Source organism: Euprymna scolopes, chromosome 6, assembly GCF_053919585.1.
Source record: "Euprymna scolopes isolate OS-2025 chromosome 6, ASM5391958v1, whole genome shotgun sequence".
Lineage (NCBI taxonomy): Eukaryota > Metazoa > Mollusca > Cephalopoda > Sepiida > Sepiolidae > Euprymna > Euprymna scolopes.
In genome coordinates this window covers 149,774,855-149,783,189 of record NC_136487.1, presented here as the reverse complement: position 1 = coordinate 149,783,189, position 8,335 = coordinate 149,774,855, and the positions used below count along the sequence as shown (strand labels likewise).

Sequence of the window (8,335 nt, the reverse complement as noted above, 5' to 3'; positions counted from 1 at the left end):
AAAATTCGAATAAATCAACGTTTGTTACTCTAAATCATTTAAAAACGTTTACTAATATATTTTAGTTTTAGGGTTCAGTTATATTTGAAAATAAAACATTCTGTTGAGTTTGAATAAAATAAAATGCGTATTAGATACGTTTGAAGCCAAAACAACGCATTATTACAAAATAAACATACATTTATTTTGTTTGAAATTAATATTGAAATTTATAAATATATTTCGAAGGAAACCTTCATCGTCAGTATGTTTTTTTTGTTTTTGCTATGCTGTTGTTGATTCTATGCTCCAGCAACAACATTGCAAAAAGAAAGACATACTGAAGATGAAAGTTTCCTTCGAAATATATTTATGAATTTCAATATAAATTTCAAACAAAATAAATGTCTGTTTATTTTGTAATAATGCGTTGTTTTGGCTTCAAACGGATATAATGCGTAATTTATTTTATTCAAACTCAACCAGCGCTTCTAAGGAACAAAAATCTTAACATTCTGTTCAGTTGTTTAAATTTAATTTATAATTTACGGAACACCTCATTTATCCCATCTTCCTCTCTCTTTCTCTTTCCCTTTTCCTCTTCATTCTCTCCTTCTTTCTTATCCATATATGTATTTCTATCGTCCTCTCTTGTAATGAGAGTACAAATGACTTGGCTAAAAAATGCCTACCTGTCTGCTGCCCATGTTCAAGCGTTGCTCGGGAAATGAAAATTAACTAAAGTAATTTAATGGCCATCTTGAAATCAACCAATCTAATTGGATATTTATTTGTGCAAATCAAATTAGCAGTACATTTTTCTTGATTTTATTTAACAGATATTTGATTATTTACGGCATAATCACGTTGACATAGCGGTTCTCGTTTGATCACCGAAGTTAAGCAACATTCAGCCTGGTCAGTACTAAAATGGGTGACCATTTGGGAATTCCAGGTGCTGTATAATATGCTCTCCGCTTATCTCGGCATAGTTTCCAGTCGTCCTGGACTTCTCCTTGCCACTGTACTCAAGAAGTGCAGTTTCAGGAGAGGGGTGGTTGGCATTGCGCAACCCTAGCCTCATAATTTAACGCGTAACTACCCTTACAGAGGATATCCATTGTCTTTCGGGACTGAACAGGCGCATCGATCCGTTTGATCATTTCCTTTCAACTAAAACATGGAAGTCTTTAATATCGCGAACCAATTTTAAAGGGTCGGGACCGTATTGCTAATGATTCGCAGCAGAAACAGGTATGCACATATGTAGCCAATTATGTTTCTATAAATCAATAAAAGATTAGCCCTTTTGGAATATCTTTTAACAAAATAATGTTTAAGCTTGTCCACGTGGTTATTAAACGATTGTAACCACAAAGAAATACACCGTGTAATATAACACATGTTGTGATGTAAGGTTTTCTTGGTTATTGTGGATTATATATATATATATATATATATATATATATATATATATATATATATATATATATATATATATACAAGAACCCAAGTTTACCCAGCTGGGCAAACTTGGGTTCTTGTACCGGAAAAATATCCAGTAAATAAAACGTTGCTTAGTAAATCGTTATTTTTTTTTTTTTGGCATTTTTTGCATTTCTATGCACCAAACATGGATATAAATATCATTAAAACATCCGCTGGATCATAAGCTTCATTTCGGTACCTAACTTGCCTAAATGGGTTGCTACTAAGCTGAGATAAATCGCGTCACACACACACACACACACACACACACACACACACACACACACACACACACACACACACACACGCACACACACACACACACACACACACACACACACACACACACAATAAATCGAACTTATTAAGGGAGATAATAACTTCCGGTGAATAACGAAAAAATATCCAGTAAATAAAACGTTGTTTAGTAAATCGTTATTTTTTTTGCATTTTTTAATTTTTTTTTTTTTTTTTTGCATTTCCATAAACCAAACATGGATATAAATATCATTAAAACATCCGCTGGATCATAAGCTTTATTTTTGTACGTTACTTGCCTAGGTGGGTTGCCGGTAGGCTGAAATAAACCGCGTCTCACACACACACACACACACACACACACACACACAAACGCAAACACACACACAAACACACACACACACGCGCACACATACAGTAAATTGAACTAACTAAGGGAGATAATAACTTCCGATGAATACCGGAAAAATATCCAGTAAATAAAACGTTGTTTAGTAAATCGTTATTTGTTTTGCATTTTTATTTCATTTTTTTTTTTTTTTGCATTTCCATACACCAAACATGGATATAAATATCATTACAACATCGGCTGGGTCATAAGCTTCATTTCGGTACGTTACTTGCCTAGGTGGCTTGCCGGTAGGCTGAGATAAACCACGTCACACACACATCCACACAGACAGACAGGCAGTAAATCGAACTTACTAAGGTAGATAATAACTTCCGGTGAATACCGGAATAATATCCAGTAAATAAAACGTTGTTTAGTAAATCGTTATTTTTTGTTTTTGTTTCTTTTTTTTTTTTTTGCATTTCCATACACCAAACATGGATATAAATATCAATAAAACATCAGCTGGGTCATAAGCTTCATTTCGGTATCTTACTTGCCTGGGTGGATTGCCTGTAGGCCGAGATAAATCGCGTTACACACACACAGACATACATTAGGAAAATCTATAATAAGATAAAGATAATATATATATATATATATATATATATATATATATATATAATCATTTATGTATTCACATAAAATTGTCTGTAAATATTTTCAGTATTTACTTCAACAGTGCTCGATACCTAAGTAGAAATAGCTAGTAAGTTTTAAAAAATATATATGGCAATTAAGCTAGACAAAATTTTCCACCGATTATGAAGCCTCATCTTAAAGGATCAAAAAAAATAATAATAAAATAATATATAAATAATGGAATCTATGGAAAAAAATAAACAATAACAAATATGGGCTGATTTCAAAGGTCAAAGAATTGTCTAGCATCGAAAGAGGTTAAAACGTTGTGAAAATCACACTCAAGATGTGAACAATAGTCCGATGAATCCAAATAATACGAATAACCAATCCTCATCTTAAAACTTTAGAAACGTAAACGGAAGTGTCTTTTTGTTGTTTCGCATGCCATCCGATATTTGAAAAGGACTGCAAGACGAATAGATACAAACGGCAAAAACCAGCGACGGAGGGAAGTAGTCCATTTAAAAGAACTACCCATATGTCTATTGTGTTTAACTGTTTACTGTATATGTTTATACACAAACTCACACACAACGGTATGCAACATATACGGTTTTTAGTGCCACGAAAAACATACATGTAACAAACTCGCACTGACACACTGTATATACACGGTATACAACATGTCGTTTTTTATACAGTATGTAACATGTCATTGTTTACTCTACCAATAATGATGAAGTGTGTATATTATACATACATGATAAGACACGCATTGATGCGGTATAAAACATAAATAACTTTTGGTTATTGAAAATGTTACACAATAACCGCAAGTAAGATTTGAACTCGCATAGACCAGTTCGTATACGCCATTGGTAACACACCAGACCAATAACGCCCTGCTTCTCCCAAAAGTTGGCAGCAACATACTTGTTGATCTATAAATTCAACCAATAATTAATTAAAGGAAACCGATGCCTCGGTATGGTCGGGTGCTTGTGACACTGTTCACATCTGAACGAGTTGTAATCTCTTTAATTTCTTAATTGAATTTTCTCTCTCGCTCATCCGAGAGATTTGTAGCTTGTTTTGTTCGAACGCATAGATCAGGCCTTGTAACTGATCGTTGGGTTCGAAATACAAATTTTGCTTTGATTTATGGCACAGAAATGAAAAAGTAAACGAAGCCGAAATGATAATAGCAGAGAAAATCGAGTTTCGTTTAGACCCTCATAAAAAAAAGACTAATTTCAAGGTTTTGGCAAAGGTTCAAATAGGTTTTGTACACTCCATCTGCTCCAAAATGACTGCAGTTGTAATTACTTGTCAGGCTATCCTGTTAAGAAATGCACACACACACACACACACACACACACACACACACACACACACACACGCACACGAGCACGCACAACGCAACACACACACACACACACACACACGTGCGCGGCCGCACACACACATACACACATATATTTATATTAAACTTAAATTCCAAAGTAAAAAATACATACAAAATAAATAAATAACATAAGTAAATAAATAATAGAACTAAACAAAATTACTGAGCACACAAATACAATAATAAATAAGTTACAAACTCAACCACACCCCTTTCTCATCTTTCTCCCTTATCCTTATATATAGAGAGTCCATTGTTAATTTTTTTAAATTTATATATATATATATATATATATTTATATATATATATATACTAGCAGTTCAGCCCAGCTTTGCTCGGGCCTATGTACTGTTCATAACTTTATGTGCGTATATATATATATATATATATATATATATATATATATATATATATATTAAATAGTTTGACTCATATCCAGGTAACCTACATCTAAAATTTATAGTGTTTGGATCCAAAATTGACGGAGAAGTTTGGTAGAGTCTTCAAAGATCAACTCTATAAACTGTAATCTATTGGCAGCCAATCTTTCGCCAAAATACTGATCAAAAATCTTGCTGCATGTCTGAATACCGTTTATGTACAATTTCAGATGTTTAGACCAAAAATTGTCTGAATAGTTTCCTAGAGACCGCAAAGGTAAAATCTTTTCAACTTTGACACCTTAGCAGCCAAATTTTCGGCCACAAACAGATTAAAATGCTTGCCCCATGTCTGAATACACTTTATGCAAAATTTCAAATGTTTAGAGCAAAAAATGGCTCAGTAATTTGGTAGAGACGGCAGAGGTATTTTTTGGACGTTGACCCCAATTTTGAGCCCTTAATCTATATTCTTCTGGGCTGAAATCAAATTAAAACGTTTGATCCATGTCCAAGTAACCTACATCTAAAATGTCAAGTGTTTAGACCCAAGATTTGCGGAGTAGTTTGGTAAAGATTTGAAAGGCCAAATCGTTGAATTTTGATTCCTTGACAGCCAAATTTCTAGCCCAAAAAAGATGAGGAATATTAGTTACATATAGCTTTATTAAGGAAAGAATAAGAGAGACCAAAAAACTTTAGGCCATGATATTTCGAAGCTATTTTTTATTGCATGTTCACCTCAAACAAAGCACAGTGTCACTTTGATGTAGGGGGCTACTATCTGGGACAAAATTGCAAGGACACTATGTAGGGATTTTAGCAGCAAGATGACTGTTTACATTACATATGAACGTCTGCATATCAGTACAGTCGGGAAAACAGCAACCCGGAACGGAATTCCAAAGTCTAGCAGTTCGGGGGGGGGGGAATATTAGAGCAAAACGTCTTCGGTCATCTGTGGATCTCCAGTGTAGAGGTGAGATTTTGCTCTTTGTCAGGTTTGTCTGGGGCATTTTCATTGAGGAGGTACAAGGGCTTGTAGTTCGTCATAGCATTTACCATTAAAATGCTTGTAAAATAGGCAGAGGGATGAAACAATAACTCATCTGAAGCGTAGGAGAACCAGCATTATGCAAAGTATAATATATAAATAAAAACGGCTTAAGAATATTTAAATTAGAAATAAAGAAATTATATATTAAGACATATTAGCAAGGGTGGGGGCTGACTTTACCTAGACGTAAAATACGCTTAAATATGATATTTAATTTGTTCGGATTTCGTATATATTATTATAGCATCGTGATTTCAAAAGTAAAATTACAGGACTTGAGTGTCATCCGTTTGAATCGAAAACGAAGCATTCAAAGCTGGTGACGTTACAACTGTACAAACGTGACACACGTACAGACTAAAAATTAAAAATAAACTAATATGAATGTAAACGAATTTTAAAATTTTGACCCATTTTTGAACACTTAAAAACTATTTTAACCGACTAAAGACCAATAAAAAAAACGGTCCTTAAAAAATCCAATCACTTGATGCCCCTAGCGCTGCTCTGCGATTTTTAGTTCCGGGGAAATAGAGTTTGAAAATATGTAGACAGACAGATATATAGCCTCTTATATATTAGACAACAGGGGCGGGGGCTTTTCCCGGTCGTAAAATACGCTTAAAGATGATATTTTAATTTGTCTAGATTTCGTATATATTAATCTAGAGTTGTGATTTTAAAAGTAAAAATAAGTATTTTAGGCGCCATCAGTTAGAATCGAAACCGAAACCGAAACCGTAACCTTCAAAGTTGGTGACGTAACCAATGTGACACGCGCATAAACCGATTGAAATTTAAAAATTAAAAAATAAACTAATATGAATGTACAAAATGTATGACGATTTTTTTTTTTACATTTTAACCGACTAAAGACCCATAAAAGTACGCCCCGTAAATAAAAAACAACAAAAAAACCCCCAACAAATCAATCATTTTAGGTCCTTAGCGCCGCAGTGCGATTTTTAGTTTCGGGAGGGGTATTGTTTGAAAATATGGAGGCAGACAGACCGACAGACATACGTATAGCCGTTTATATATTAGATTAAAGAGAAAAAGTAAAATGCAAGAATAACACATTAAAATACAGAGAAGGAGATAAACAAATGTGAATAAGAAGGTAAAAAAAAGATAAGTATATAAGAAAGTAATAATAAAAAGAAAATAGGGTTCGTTAAAAATAATGCGGATCTTAAAAAAAGAAGAAAAAAAAAACAATAAACAAAAAAAAAAGGCGAAACGAAGAAAGAGAAAAATGTTTAAAAAATGGAAATGGGGATAAAGAAGCAAATAAGGAATACTTAAATACGTATAATTAGCAGGGAGACCCGACGTTGCCCGGAATTGAATGATGATCAACGAATATTTCACACTCCTATATTTTGATTGTCATCGAAATCCGTGAAATCACCCGGGAGGAAGCTTCACATGCCTCCATGCAATAACTTAGTCCAAAATATAAGTTATTCTACATTGCACTCTAGAGAACCTACTGTTTCTTTTATAAAAGCATGGTATATAAACTTCTTTCCAGTTAAAGAAAAAAAAAAAAAACCTTAAGAAATTTACATGAGGGGTTTGAACCACGTCATGCAAAAAAACAAAAAAAAAACACGTAAATTTTCAAGTCTTATAAAATTCTTTGCAGTTAATAAAAAAAATAAGTGCGGAGTTTGAACCTACAGACTACGCCATGTAAAAAAAAAAAATAATAACAAAAAAGAAAACATGCTATCAACTTACCCACAGTAAAATTTTCACGGACCATTGTTCTATCATTGTTGCTAAGCGACGACATGGAAAAAAATGGGTTTACCGATGATAGATAAATTAAAATAACGGTTTCGGCTACCGATTATCGATAATTATCGGGCGTATTCGTAGACAAAACTTTACTAAGATCACTCCCAGACTTATACACTAAAGTTCTGTAAATTTTAAAGAAAATTTATTCAGCCAGTTCGGAGTCTATAAGGAACGAACTCACACAAAGTTGCATTTATGTAATTGTAGAGATTAGAAAAAACTAATCGTATAATAGAGATCAATAAAAATAATGGAGACCATTAAAAAAGAAAAGGTAATAACAGAAAAAAGAAAGATAAAAAAGAAGGTAAAAAATAAAAACTAGGAATCGGAATAGAAAGTTCAGAAATACAAAAATCTAATATATAAAAGTCTATATGTCTGTCTGTCTGTCTGTCTCCATATTTTCAAACTTGATCACTTCAGAAACTAAAAGTTGGAGAGTGGCACTAGGGGCCTGAAATCATTGGATTTTTACGGCCCGTTATTTTATGGGTCTTTAATCGGTTAAAATACTTCTTAACGAGTCAAAAATGAGTCCAAATTACTAAAATCGTTATACATTTTGTACATTCATCTTAGTTTATTTTTGATTTTCAATTTTAACCTGTTCATATGCGTGTCCTGTTTATACAGTAGTAACATCACCAACTTTAAATGCTACAATTTGGCTTTCGGTTTCGATTCTAGCTGATGGCACCCAAATACTTTCTTTTTTTTTACTTTTGAAATCACGACTCTCTAAAAATATATACGAAATTTGGAAAAATTAAAATATCATATTTAAACGTATTTTACGACCGGGCAAAGCCCCCACCCCCGCCAGTACATATAAACGGTAAAAAATTATATGTACAATAAGAATTAAAGAAAACCCTGTTTGTATTTTCCTCTATTCTTCAAAATATTTATATCTATACGTCAGAGAGGTTTAGTTGGCCAAAAACTGTGGTGAGACGACAACAACTATAGGAAGGCAGTAATTG

The 8,335-nt window shown here is 33.2% G+C and overlaps 1 pseudogene; it reads left to right on the top strand.

The window, feature by feature from the left end:
- The first annotated feature begins 828 nt into the window (after window positions 1-828).
- On the top strand, window positions 829-946 carry LOC145278417 (5S ribosomal RNA; annotated as a pseudogene).
- Window positions 947-8,335: the final 7,389 nt, after the last annotated feature.